We start from the raw sequence: 14,592 nt of genomic DNA on the forward strand, positions 1-14,592 counted from the left end.
GTCGCAACCAATGAAATTCGTCGGTGCGCGCGCCGAACGCCAGTCAGCTGTTTGTCTTCCTACACATTACTCAAATATGGCTGAGCATGACTTGCCCACAGATAAGAGTATTGCTTTGGGTGCAAATTAAATCTCATAATATTATCGACACTAAAGCGACCACGGCACCGTACGGGGAAGTGTAGCTTACGCTTTCATTATAGCGTTGTTACAGTGAGTGTAATTTACTCATAAATACAGTAGCTTCAACGAAGAGAAGATGAAGCAATAGTAATGTGTAACGGAGTGTGTTGTACGAGTCATATAGATGTAGCTTGCATTCTGGAGATTGTAGGTTCGAAACGCATCATCGGCAGCCGTGAAGATTGTTTTCCATGGTTTCCCTATTTTTACACCAGGCAAATACTAGGGCTGTTATTATGGCCACGGCTCTTCTTTCCCCGTCCTCTTTAAACGATAATCACCACCACTTGCCTTTTTCTATCTGATAGTTGCCGAAAACCTATGCGATTATATATATAAAAATCCCATACAACCTACTTTTTAGTTTTCACCATTATGTTTGTTTACTTGGCAGTAAATATAAGTGAATCTCTCCCGGTTGATGTATGTGACAGCCCTCGGACGATCGGGACACGTAATTGTAATATGTATGTTGTCGAAGTGACCTATAATTCCATGGAAATTATCCCATATATATATCATAAAATATATCGATTGCCAAGAATTTATTCAAGTTGACAGTTACCGGACTGTCACTTAGTCAGTCTCAAGAAACAAGTCTCTCGTAAAGCGAAACCTTATTTTATGATTATCTCCCCGTGCATGTCAAACAAATTGCTGCGATTTAGCAGCGGGTGACCCACAGAGAGACCGTCGGACTAACCTTTCTTACCGAAATCGTCTCAAGATGACAATACAAATTACATATTTCACGGTACATAACCTCTGATTGTGAATTCACTCCTGTCATTTGAGGTTAAACAGTGCTCTCGGCAGTGTTTAAACATGATCGGTTGAACATCGGTTTTAGGCAGTGTCTAAGAGATAAATAACGTCTCTGCAATGCGGCAGCCATACTTAGGCATTGTTTAACCGTAGACATCGTCTAAATGCCGTTTCTGCAATCGGCCCAATGAATACAATACATATTCCATGTTCTACTGCTGTTTTATGAGCAGGCAAACTACGTATGCATTTCTACCAAATGCTGAATAGTTGGTTGCTGCTGATTAATTAGAAACGCAGTTTGTAGTACCAGTGTGCAGTGTACATATCGAGTAACTCAGTTAATTTCCTGTTCAGTGCTGCAGATCAAAAATGTAGAGTAAAATTGATGAAATGAATGTAACAAGGTACTTTAAGACTTCAGTGTAATAAGTATTTAAATATCTAAGCATTAGTTTTAAATTTTCAAGGAGACTTATAACAGGAAGAAAGTTAGTCAAAAATATATCAAATATCAAAATCAAATAGTCAACTCCGCACAAGCCATAAAGGCCCTTGGAGGGATGAAATATAAAGGCTTCAAGTTTCCATAGAGTTTAAACAAGATTTCTTCCTTGATTTTTAGTCCAAATACACAGTTCAAAAAAATTAGGGGAACATGTATTTGAAGGTATGCCATGTTCCAGAAAACAATACCTGACACCCAGGTATATTACCAACTAAACCTTTATTCTTTACCGTTGAAGTACACAGAAAACATCGATGGATTCGCGTTCATTTTCAGAACACAGACGGAAATATCTAAATAGGGGCTAAAACAAAATGGTAAGAGTCCTCCAGGGTGGATTTATATCATAGTTGGAGAGCTTCAGTATGGTGTATTTATCACAGCTTTGCACCTACGTGACATGCTCCGTATAAGTCGACGGAGGTCACGTTGCGGTATCAGGTCTCATTCTTCAATTAGAGCCTGTTGGAGGTCTTGGAGAGTCTGTGGTGGAACAGGACTCCCACGAACACGCCTGTCAAGCCTATCCCACACATGCTCGATGGGATTAAGGTCGAGACTCACCGCTGGCAATTCCATCTCTTGAATGTCCAGTTCTTGCAAGACAGTTCTGGTGATGTGCGCTACATGAGTCCTGGCATTGTCGTGCAGAGTACGAATTCAGGGCCAACACCGTATACAGCAACCAACACATGCTGTAGCAGTATCTGCTCAATATACCCCGCAGCGGTAAGATTACCGCGGACGACGACAAGATCCGTGCGGCCATCAATGCTGATGCCACCCCACATCATCACATACCCTTGCCCAAATCGTTCGCCTCCCTACATTTGTTATGTACTGCTCACCACGGCGTCTCCATACACATTGACGTCCATCACGCGGTGTCAGGGGAAATCTGGACTCGCCTGTGAACAACACAGGTCTCCATTGGCGAAGTTGCCAGTTGACGTGGGTACGGGCAAACAGAAGGCGAGCTGAGCGATGTTGCTGCGTTAAACGGGGCACTCGAACAGGACGTCTGGGTTGTAAGGACACTTCTCTTAACCTGTTCCTTACTGTCTGGTCGGACACCGTGACTCAAGTGGCCCTCCTGTGGTCTTGTTGGAGTTCTCTGGCAGTTGCTGAACGACGCCGCAACGCACAGATGGTCAGATATCGGTCATTCTGTGGGGTTGTCATGCGTGCACGACCTTGCCCAACCCTCCTTGTGAACTGGCCTGTCACAATGCAGCGATTCCACAAGCGGTGAAAACTGACGGAAAGACAGTGAGATCCACAGCAACACCACGAAAAGTCCATCCTTCCTGGATCAAAGTGACGGCCTTTGAGACTTGTACATCGTTAAGATGTATCATGGGATGTGCTGGTTTACGTACAACGTGCTCAAATGATCGCAGTAGTCTGTGTACCTCACAACGACACACGGACGCACGGACGCACCGCTATTCACTTCGTCTTGAGGGGTCACCTGACAGCTTAATGCACGGCCACGCCTACAGATGGGGTATAACTTCAATTTAACACACCCTGAGTAGCTAAGGTCTCAAGGTATGCTGTACGACTATTGGAACCCCATCTACCAAATTAACGTTCACATACCAGACGTTGCAAAACATGTTCCCCTAATTTTTTGAACTGTGTATATGTGACTGCCTTGGAGAATCAAGCAGAAATCCTCCCTTTTTGGACGGGTGAGTTCACAGTTCTGTTACTACGGTCAACGCCCAAGTGGACGCACTCATCACTGTTCAAAATGTAAACAATGGCGATAGGGCTCTCACGATGAGAAGACAAAGGCAAAAATGGGAACGAATTCAATGGATGAAGTTGTATATATATGAACCATCTTTGATCGTGAGATCATGTGAGGGAATCCCTGGTGGATAACGCACTTGGTTGTAAAAGTTATGAGAAGCAGAAGGATAGCAATATGAACATATTTAGGCTCAATTTTTAATTATTTGACGATATGAAGTGTAGGATTGAACGAAGCCACAAAGCTGGTTGCAAATGCTATAATGAAGAGCCGAGCTGAGTGGCTCAGACGGTTAAGGCGCTGGCCTCCTAACCCCAACTTGGCAGGTTCGATCCTGGCTCAGTCCGGTGGTATTTGGAGATGCTCAAATACGACAGCCCCGTGTCGGTAGATTTACTGGCACGTAAAAGAACTCCTGTGGGACTAAATTCCGGCACCTCGGCGTCTCCGAAGACCTTAGAAAGTAGTTAGTGGGACGTAAAGCAAATAACATTATTATTATTACTATAATGAAGATGTATATTTGGTGTATAAAGTATTGTAAATTCATGTGAATACAAAATTAAGACGTGGGTTGCTTCTTGAAATTCTTTCCAGAAAAGCAAGGATCATATTCAATCTGTGTTTACAGTATGTTACACAATATTTTCAAAGGCTGAAAGTAAAAATCCAGACATCACTGCCATTATTGATATCGAACGTCATGAACGTCGATAAATTTGTGAATTTTGATCGCAGGCACTCTAGCAATCCGTGGAAACACTGCGATACACTCAGCTGATTCCAGTTTTGATCAACATAGAGAACATTGCCTCATACGTCACTTACTGGTGCCAGTAACTTATTTTAAATATTGCAACTGTGTCAATACGTGGGTAGGTAAGGCAAGATGGTTCGAAAGTGAAACTTTACTGAAACAAGAAAGTGTACTGCTTTAACATTAACGCTTAATTATCGTGAGGGCAGCAAAATTAGTTCACGGAGGTAGAGATGTGAAGAAAATTATGTTTGTTTATGAAACTGAGATTTGAGGAAAGAATGTAAGAGCATCTTGGTGCAGTAAATGGAGGAATGAAGTATAAGAAATGAGTCGGTGAAGAGAATACCAAGACAATAGAGATGACAAGAGGAGAGAGATAGAGAAGGAGAAGGGGCGATAAAAATGTGAGACAAAGATATTGAAGTTGAGAAGTTCAAGTACTTAGGAAGTGAATTAATGGGGAATTCAAGACTAGATATGGAAATCAATGGGAGGATACAACGTGGGAGTGGTTTCCTATCAGAGGGTAGGTGGAACGAAAATGTACTAATGGAAGCTAAAGAAATAAGTTACAAGGCGTATCACATATCTGTTCTGAACTATTCTACTGGGACCTAGCCCGTGTCAACGAAGGATGAGAACCAAATACAAGGAGTAGAAATGTAAAATGTAGAACAGCAGACAAGGAGTGAAAAATTGAGGCAAATGGAAAATAATTAGAAAAGAAAAGTAGAGCGATGGAATTGAGAAAGGAAGAGTGTTCATTTGAAATGATTAAAGTTCTTCCTCCTTTATACTGGGCCATCTGAGGTTGACAATAATGTAGATGAAGCCCAGTTATACAGCCGGATGGTCTCACTGACACCACCTCTCCGTGGAGGGATGGATTCACTATTGAGCGTTACTTTAGTGGTTAGTAGTGTGAAGTGTTGTATGTAGATGAAGGTGTGTGTTAAGAGGATCACAACCACCCTGTCACCGGATTGAAGGAATGAGTCAATTCCGGCCAAATATCCTGCGTGAACTGAACCCAGTAACCAATGAATCGAACGTCACTACGTTGACCACTACCACACAGAATGGCCGCTTCACGTGGTGCAAACTCTAGATAAGTTTTTTAGGCGAAACAACTTCCACCTCATATTCCCCATTTTCAGAAAGTTAGAAATATTCCGGCCGTAAAAGCATACCATATAAATTCATCTCATATCAATCAATCAATCAATCAATCAATCAATCAATCAATCAATCAATCAATCAATCAATCAATCAATCAATCAATCAATCAATACTGATCTACATTTAGGGCACTCGCCCAGGTGGCAGATTCCGTATCTGTTGTTTTCCTAGCCTTTTTATATGACTGCAAAGAACCTGGACATTTACTGAACATCTCCCTTGGTAAGTTATTCCAATCCCTAACTCCCCTTCCTAGAAAAGGATATTTGCCTCAATATGTCCTCTTGAATTCCAACTTTATCTTCATATTGTGATCTTTCCTACTTTTAAAGACACACCTCAAACCTTATTCGCCCACTAATGTCATTCCACGTCATCTCTCCACTGACAGCTCGGAACATACCACACGTAGTCGAGCAACTTGTCTTCTTTCTCCCAAGTTTTCCCAGCCCAAACTTAGGAGCATTTTCGTAACGCTACTCTTTTGTCGGAAATCACCCCGAACAAATCGAGCTGCTTTTCTTTGGATTTGCTGAGGGTCCCATACACTGGAAAAAGGGGACCATATGAGCAACATTTTCACACCATTCATAGCAGTGAATGGCTGCATAAGGAATTACATTACTAGCATCACTCATACCTCAGTCACTTTCACATTGTCAAAGCCAAGGATAACACAGAGACAGATCTATGAAAGTAACAAAATTGCTCTAGCCTATACCAGAAGACATAGTGCACTGTAAACTCCAGCTCCTGCCAGCAAAGGCATATTATGTGTATAAAATTGCAAATTCCAGCGAAATGTGCATTTTCTGAATTTGAATCTCTTGTATTCATAACTTGGTAGGGCTGACAACATTCCTCACGGGGAAAGTGCGGCGCATGAGGTCTTCACTGGCTGCCTCTGCTACATGGCAGTGTGAATAATACAATGTGAAATTTTGACGGCGTACATGGAATAGCGGGCTCTGACAGGACAGGACAAGATGTCAGACCCTTGTCGTTCTTCGTGTGATAGTGTGACTCAAGGTATAGATATTGAGTCAGCCAGGCGGTTGAGAAACATTTAGCTTAATTTCCGCTATCGAATTAATCGTCTACAGGCATCATCTTAGTCTGCGATTATAGTGGAGCGCCGAGGAGTGCGAAGAGGATAGTGGCAAGGAGAGGCGGTGAGTGCTTAGGGCCGATTGCAGAAACGATGACTAGTTTTAAGCCTTAGACATGGGCTACCTAAACAACGTCTAAATCGTTCACGATCTTCCAAAACAATGTCCAGTCGATGTTTAACTAGACATCCCTTAAAGTATCAATTTTGGTTTGAAAATGGAGACAGAAGTATTTTCATGTAACTCTTTGCTTGTCGCAACCAATGAAATTTGTCGGTGGGCACGCCGAACGCCAGTTCAGCTGTTTGTCTTCCTACACATTACTCAGATATGGCTGAGCATGACTTGCCCACAGATAAGAGTATCGCTTTCGGTGGAAATTAAATCTCATAATATTATCGACACTAAAGCGACACGCCACCGTACGGGGAAGTGTAGCTTTCATTATAGCGTTTTTACAGTGAGTATAATCTACTCTAATCTAACAACGATAAAAAGGAGAAAAGCGTGTTTTTGGTCACATTCTCCGGCACAATGACTTCATAAAGAACTTGTTCGAAGGCAAGGTGATGGGAAAGAAAGGCAGAGGGAAACCACGGAAGAAGATCATTGAAGAGGTAGTTGAGATGATGGGATGACAAGGTTATGGAGAGATGAAAAGGATCGCAGACAGAAGAGATCAATGGTTGCAGCGACAAGGCAAAGCCTTTAGATAATGATGATGTAATCTACTCATAAATACGGTAGCTTCGACGAAGGGAAGATGAAGCAATAGTAATGTGTAACCGAGTGTGTTGTACGGGCCATATAGATGTAGCTTGTATTCTGGAGATTGTAGGTTCGAAACGCATCATCGGCAGCCGTGAAAATTGTTTTCCGTAGTTTCCCTACTTTTACACCAGGCAAATACTAGGGCTGTTATTGTGGCCACGGCTCTTCTTCCCCAGTCCTCATTAAAGAATAATCCACCACTTGCCTTTTCCTATCTGATAGTTGCCGAAAACATATACGATTATATATCTACATATATAAAATAAGATTTTTGTCTGTACATTGCTCAGAATTTGAAAATAATGGTATTTCTGTATCGGTCATGACCATAGTAACAAGAAAATGTACTTTTTACTTTTCCGTAATTTCTGTCTGTCTGTATGTATGTATGTACACGCATCACGAGAAAACGGTTGAAGAGAATTTGATGAAAATGGGTATGCAAAGTTGGGGAATAAGTTGCTACAATCTAGGCTATCAATAATGGTATTCACGCTGAGAAAAATGGTAGCTTAGGGGAAGGCCTAAAATTTAATTCTCAAATATTGTTGTTATTAGTAGTCCTATCTTGATGAAAATCGGTATGCAAAATCAGGAAATAAGTCGCTATAGCCTAGGCTGTAAATTATTTTATTCACACTGAGTGAAATGGTAGTTTGGGGGAGGGCCTAAAATGTAATTCTCAAATATTTCTTATTAGAGGTGTAATCGATGAATGCTACATAACTAAGATTATATAGTATTAAATTTCCTATTATTCATGTCTTATACATTGTTACCGTACTGGCTATGACCACAAACATATTCATGAATTTGTATTTTTGTTACTAAGTCCATATCAGCGCCGAGTAACGAGAAAATTGGTAAACAGTATTTATTGAAAATCGCTATGTAAGTCGGAGAATAAGAAAGTGCAGTTTACGGTATAAAATATTTTACAAATCACAGAGTCGAAAGAAAACTAAATGTGAAGGCCTACAGTATAGAAAGCTCCTAACATTGATCATCAATAACATTACATTGACCATTGTTTGTCGTGATGTGCTTTGTGTCTTCTGTTGCCCCTCATCTCCGGTAGATAGGACTACTGCTGCGTACAGAGTATTTTTATTTGATTTACGTCGCACCGACATAGATAGGTTTTATGGCAACGATGGGATAGGAAAGGGCTAGGAGTGCCTTAGGCCTTAATTAAGGTACAGGCCCAGCATTTGATTGGTGTGAAAGTGGGAAATCACGGAATACAATCTTCAGCTCTGCCGACAATGGGGTTCGAATCCACTATCTCTCGGATGCAAGCTCACAGCTGCGCACCGCTAACCACACGGTCAACTCGCCCAGTCGTACAGAGTGTAACAGCCTGCCTGAATATTGATGGGAAGTAGCTGGGGAGTTAGATAACTTTCTTCTTTAGCATGCCATTCCCCTGGTTTATAAATTTTCTGATAGGCTACTACTGGTACGTAACACACTGGATCATCATAGCATTCGGGCTATTCAATCCCTACTCTGAGGCACTGATTGGAATGAACAGTGTGCATATTTAGCGGAATAGTGGCAGATGAGTGTTCATGGCAATCTGCGGCCTGGTCATCCCAGCTCTGGAACTTTGGACTATTAGATTGGCACCGCAATCTAACCGCAGCACTGTTCGTTAAAAGTGATAAAACGTGCGGCTTTCCATTTGATCGAGTATTTTATATGACAGCATTGCATTTAATCGCTACATTCATACTTACGTTTTTGTAATGACCTATGTTGATTTCAGTTAGGAAAACGACAAAGTCAGTCTTTCTGAGAATCCCGTAGCGAAGCACGGGTACATCAGCTAGTATATATATAAATCCCATACAACCTACTTTTTAGTTTTCACTATTATGTGTGTTTACTTGGCAGTAAATATAAGTGAATCCCTCCCGGTTGATGTATGTGACAGCCCTCAGACGATCGGGACACGTAATTATGATATGTATGTAGTCTAAGTGACCTATAATTCCATGGAAATTATCCCGTGTACATAATAAAATATATCGATTGCCAAGAATTGTATTCAAGTTGACAGTTACCGGACTGTCACTTTGTCAGTCTCAAGAAACAATCCTCTCGTAAAGCGAAACCTTATTTTATGATTATCTCCCCGTGCATGTCAAAAGAATTGCTGCGATTTGGCAGCGGGTGACCCACAGAGAGGCCGTCGGACTAATCTTTCTTCCCGGAATCGTCTCAACATGATAAAACCAATTACATATTTCATGGTACATAACCTCTGATTATGATTCACTCCTCTCATTTGAGGTTAAACAGTGCTCTCGGCAGTGTTTAAACATAACCGGTTGAACATCGGTTTTAGACAGTGTCTAAGTGATAAATAATGTGTCTGCAATGCAACAGCCATGCTTAGGCATTGTTTAACCGTAGACATCGTCTAAATACCGTTTCTGCAATCGGCCCTTAGTGTTTACAGTAGAGCGGTGCTATGCACAAGTCATAAAGGGACTGCCCAACGACACAGTCAATCGCAACTTATCCAGTGTGTTGACAAGATGTCTCTGTCGAAGTATCGTAAATGGACTAAATATTAATGTATACACTATATTTAGCCAGGAATCCAAGGCGATGGAATGTTCATCCTATTAATATGGATAGGACAGAAAATGGGGAATTCAATCGTATATACGAGAAGTTGCCTTTACATCCAGATCAATTTCGGCTATACACCAGGCTGTCTAATCCAACATTCGATAATATCTCGCAGCTTGTCAGTCATAGACTACATTTTAAAGAAGTGAACATTTTTTTCACAAGTTGCTTTACGTCGCACCGACACAGATAGTTCTTATGGCGAAGACGGGACAGGAATGGGCTAGGAGTGGGAAGGAACCCGTTTTCTTTATTTTTGCTATTTGCTTTACGTCGCACCGATACAGATATGTCTTATGGCGACGATGGGATAGAAAAGGCCTAGGAAGTGGAAGGCAGCGGCCGTGGCCTTAAATAAGGTACAGCCTGGTGTGAAAATGGGAAACCACGGAAAACCGTCTTCAGGGCTGCCGACATTGGGGCTCGAACCCACTATCTCCCGATTACTGGATACTGGCCGCACTTAAGCGACTGCAGCTATCGATCTCGGTACAGGGGAAGGAACCGGCCGTGGCCTTAATTAAGGTATAGCTCCAGCATTTGCCTGGTGCGGAAATGGGAAACCACGGAAAACCATCTTCAGGGCTGCCGACAGTGGGGTTCGAACCCACTATCTCCCGAATACTGGATACTGGCCGCACTTAAACGACTGCAGATATCGAGCTCGGTGAAGAAGTGAACAAACACACGTGGTCTATGTTATACACATAGCTACATTCTGAGGAAGGAAACCGTGAATCCAACGAAAAACGAAAACGACCGAGGCTTGCCGAACTTACCCAACAGCTCTGGTTACCGCTAAGTGAAACATAATGTTGTTTCTCTCTGCACCGCTATTACACACATCCTTCCTCGCAGCTCTCCTATCCACTATAATTCTACACATGCTGTTACATTATTTTGATTCCTATTCTCTGGTCCTCATCGCTCTCTTCTCCGCTCTCTTCGCTCCTCGCCGCTCCACTATAATCACGAGTGGCACGACAATAGAATATCACTCGAATATACTGTATTTCTAAATGAAGAGTAAATTGCAAATGATCTACACATATTTTATTAGTATTAATATAAGCTCCCTCCGTAGATCAGTAGCATAGTGTCGGCCTCTGGATACCAAGATCCCAGGTTCTTAACGCGACTGAGTAGACGAATTTAGTAGGGCGGAAAGAAATCCATTCGACACTTCATACTGTGCGATGTCGACATGTAGAGGAATTCAGGTGACATGTTTGGTGATTAGGTGACATTATTATTATTATTATTATTATTATTATTATTATTATTATTATTATTATTATTATTATTATTATTATTAAATGCATTGCAACTGGGAGATATCCAGATGGAAATGCTTACTTACAGTAGTACGACAACGAAGTAAATTAAAATATAAATTGCATGACAATAATATCCATAACAATAACAAAGAAGTGCAACAATTCCATGAAAACTAAATATTACAACGAATTATATCTTAGCAAGAAGTTTCACGATAACAAAAAGAGAGTAAAATAAAATTACGCTAAAATCAGAAGCAACAAACGACAGTTAAAAATGATATACGAGTAGTGTAATATAATAATGAAAAGCTTCTCTTTTGCTATTGGTTTTACGTAGCACCGACATATATAGGTCTCATGGCCACGATGGGATAGGAAAGGGCTAGGAGTTGGAAGGAAGCGTCCATGGCCTTAATTATGGTACAGCCTGGTGTGAAAACGGGAAACCACGGAAAACTATTTTTATGGCTGCCGACAGCGTGGCTCGAACCCACTATCTCCCGGATGCAAGCTCATAGCTGCGCGCCCCTCACCGCACGGCCAACTCGCCCGGTATAATGAAAAGCAGTCGCAAAGAAATTCATACGAAATTTGCCAAAAATAACTCAAAATATTCCCCTAAATAAAGGCGTAACGTAATTAATTAAAACTCAACCATATATCACCCAACAGAGATCCGGTTTATTCTGCCACATGGTGGAGAAAGCAGAAAATTTGAAACTGACGCGCAGACAGCGTAATTGGCAACAAATTAAAATGCCGGCTTACGGTAGCTGAGGCATTATTATTATTATTATTATTATTATTATTATTATTATTATTATTAATTTGGTAGTAGCAAGAGTAGTAGTAGTAGTTATAGGCCTATATCGACCCAAAGCAATTAAAGACTGAATTTTAAGTCCTGAAATATTTCCTTCATTAACCCATCCAGAACTAACGCAGTGTCCATTTTAATGAATACAGCTACAGTTACTTCCTTCCTACCTTTCACATGAGTTTGGAAATTGGGAAATTAGTCCTATTTATAGACTTCTGTTTCTAGTTTCTGTACAAAAACACACTGCTTTCTCGCCCGCCCTGGGGCCATGAACGTTAAGGCGTAAAGTCTATATTGTATGACACCGTGGTTAGCTAGTTCGAGTCCCGTTGGCTGAAAAAGAATGTCACCGTCAAAATGATGGTCGGCGGGGTAGGGGAGGTGGTGGTGTACAATTCCTGATCACTAGATTGCGTGCCAAAAGACTGGATTCAACTGCAAACCTTTCCGCACTGTTCATATGGAGTGAGGGCATATGAAAATATTGATGGTGATTCGTTCGTCAGATGGAGACGTTAAGCACTGAGTAGACCCCTTGGTGCTATTTGAAAGCAGTAGGCTGTGTGCCGATACCGGATTTCACCCTCTACCTTACTACTATCATATATCACGTGATTAATCTCATTAACTCCTCTGAAGAAGTCGATGTCAGAAAAGACATCTAGTCGTAGAAATTCCCTACGAAGTTTAACCTCGCTTCATACCCTACCCCGTATAGAAACGGGACAAGGCATACATCTACAACCTAATGCTTTCCCTTGCAAGTACAGTATTCAGAAAATGTTTGTTAGTTTTCAGTATCAATTTGCTTAGAAGAGTGAGTTCTTGCGGTCATGTTTTAGATATTAAATCTAAGCACCAGCTTAGTTTCGACTCCGGAATACCACACAGAGCGTTGACAATCTTGTCATGTCCGTAGCACTATAGGACATGACGCCAATTGCATTGTAATACTTAACGTTGTATCAGTTTAGTATTTCAAAATAACTTCATTGGTGATACTATCAAACACCTTTTCACTGTCCATCAAAAGTAAAGCGGATTAGCATCTTCAGACAGTGCTTTCCGGTCAGTGGTCTCATCATCATATCATATTACGACTTTCTTGAGGCAAAGGATCTATTTTGGTTTTGCTCCATAGCCTTCTTTGCTCTTTCAGACTTGCTGACTTCTTAATCATTCTACAGTTTTCAAGTCTCCAATTACCAACAAAAATCAATTCATGTTATTCAAGTTTCACCAATTATCTCACTAGATTTCATATTTTCGGTCAATTCTAAATCATAAATATTTTATTTCAGCAGTGGGTGGGATAGAAAACTGTTGTACATTCAAGGTGTACGTCACAGTTTCTGTTACTTTTCACTACACATCGGTTTCTTTTTTCCTTTCTCTACTCACTTTTATAACTGTGTTTTATAAACGCATCTTTTCTTCTTTAGGTGCAGAATTCGCACTCTCTTATTGAACAGGCTCTTCAATGCCCCAGGCGATAGCGTTCAGCATTTCGAAGATCGCAAAAATACTTAGCGAACATTGAGTGTTCAGTCTCGTACACCAACATAACCCGAGCTTGAAAGAACTTAAGTACGACGAAGAAATATTGGTAACTGACCGAAGCAAAACGTACACACTCGAACGATGCTATTGTTCTACTGTATAGCTTGTGCTACAAAAGATTATAGCTTTCATGGATGGATAGCAGTTGACAGCAGCATCAATTATCCAGGAGATTAATTCCTTTCTCACACACATTTCACGATACTGCGCTGTCTCACCACATCATTCTGATTTACTCCGACATACCCCGTAGCCTCCCTCGTTCCGCCGTAGTCTAGTAGCTTGACATCTGAGTACCTGCGTCTCTGCTACAAGACTTGTTTATGGGTCTGGAACGGAGAGTACTCAGTCTCACGTAACAACTGACTAGTGAAATTGCTTCAAATCCCACATCGGCCATCGTAGAAGAGATTTTTCAGTGCATTCTTACTTCAACTTCCGGTGAATGACAGAATGGTACCTAATATATGGGTCGCAGCCGCTTCCTTCCCAATCATATCATCATTTTATTTCGCAGACGAACACCAAATCAGATAACACATAGACAAATATTATATAGCTTCAAAGGCGCTCATTGAAAGGGGTGAATATCAAGATAATCCAAGCAATTAATTTGAAACAATTCTTTCTTTTCTTAATCTGTTTACCGTCCAGGACGAGGGTTCGAATCCCCGTCAGGAAGTCGTAAAATTTAAGAAACGAGATGTCCAATTCCGGAGGTGCATATGGCCATGAGGTTCACTCAGCCTACACCAAAAGTGAGTACCAGGATAATTCGGGGGGAGGGGGTTTAAAGGCGGCCGTGCGTAGATCTAACCACTCTACCCCATCACGTGCCGAGGTCACGAATAGTGGAAGCCTTTACCTTCCACCCCTCCAAGGGTCTTTCTTGCCTGTACGGAGATGACTTCGCTTTATCGTCCAGGGATGGCTTTTCCCTCGGACTCAGCGAGGGATTCCACCTCTACCGCCTCAAAGGCCGTGTCCTGGAGCGTGAGAGATTGGGTCGGGGATACAACTGGGGAAGGAGCAGTACCTCGCCCGGGCGGCCTCACCTCCTATTCTGAACAGTGGCCGTGTAGGGGATGGGAAGATGGGAAGGGATGGACAAGGAATAGTGAAGAAGCGGCCGTCGCCTAAAGTTAGGTACCATCCCGGCATTTGCCTAGAGGAGAAGTGGGAAGCCGCGAAAGAGCACTTCAAGGATGGCTGAGATGGAAATTGAACCCCCCTCTACTCAGTTGACTTCCCAAGGATG

This window comes from Anabrus simplex, chromosome 2, assembly GCF_040414725.1.
Source record: "Anabrus simplex isolate iqAnaSimp1 chromosome 2, ASM4041472v1, whole genome shotgun sequence".
NCBI classification, from domain to species: domain Eukaryota; kingdom Metazoa; phylum Arthropoda; class Insecta; order Orthoptera; family Tettigoniidae; genus Anabrus; species Anabrus simplex.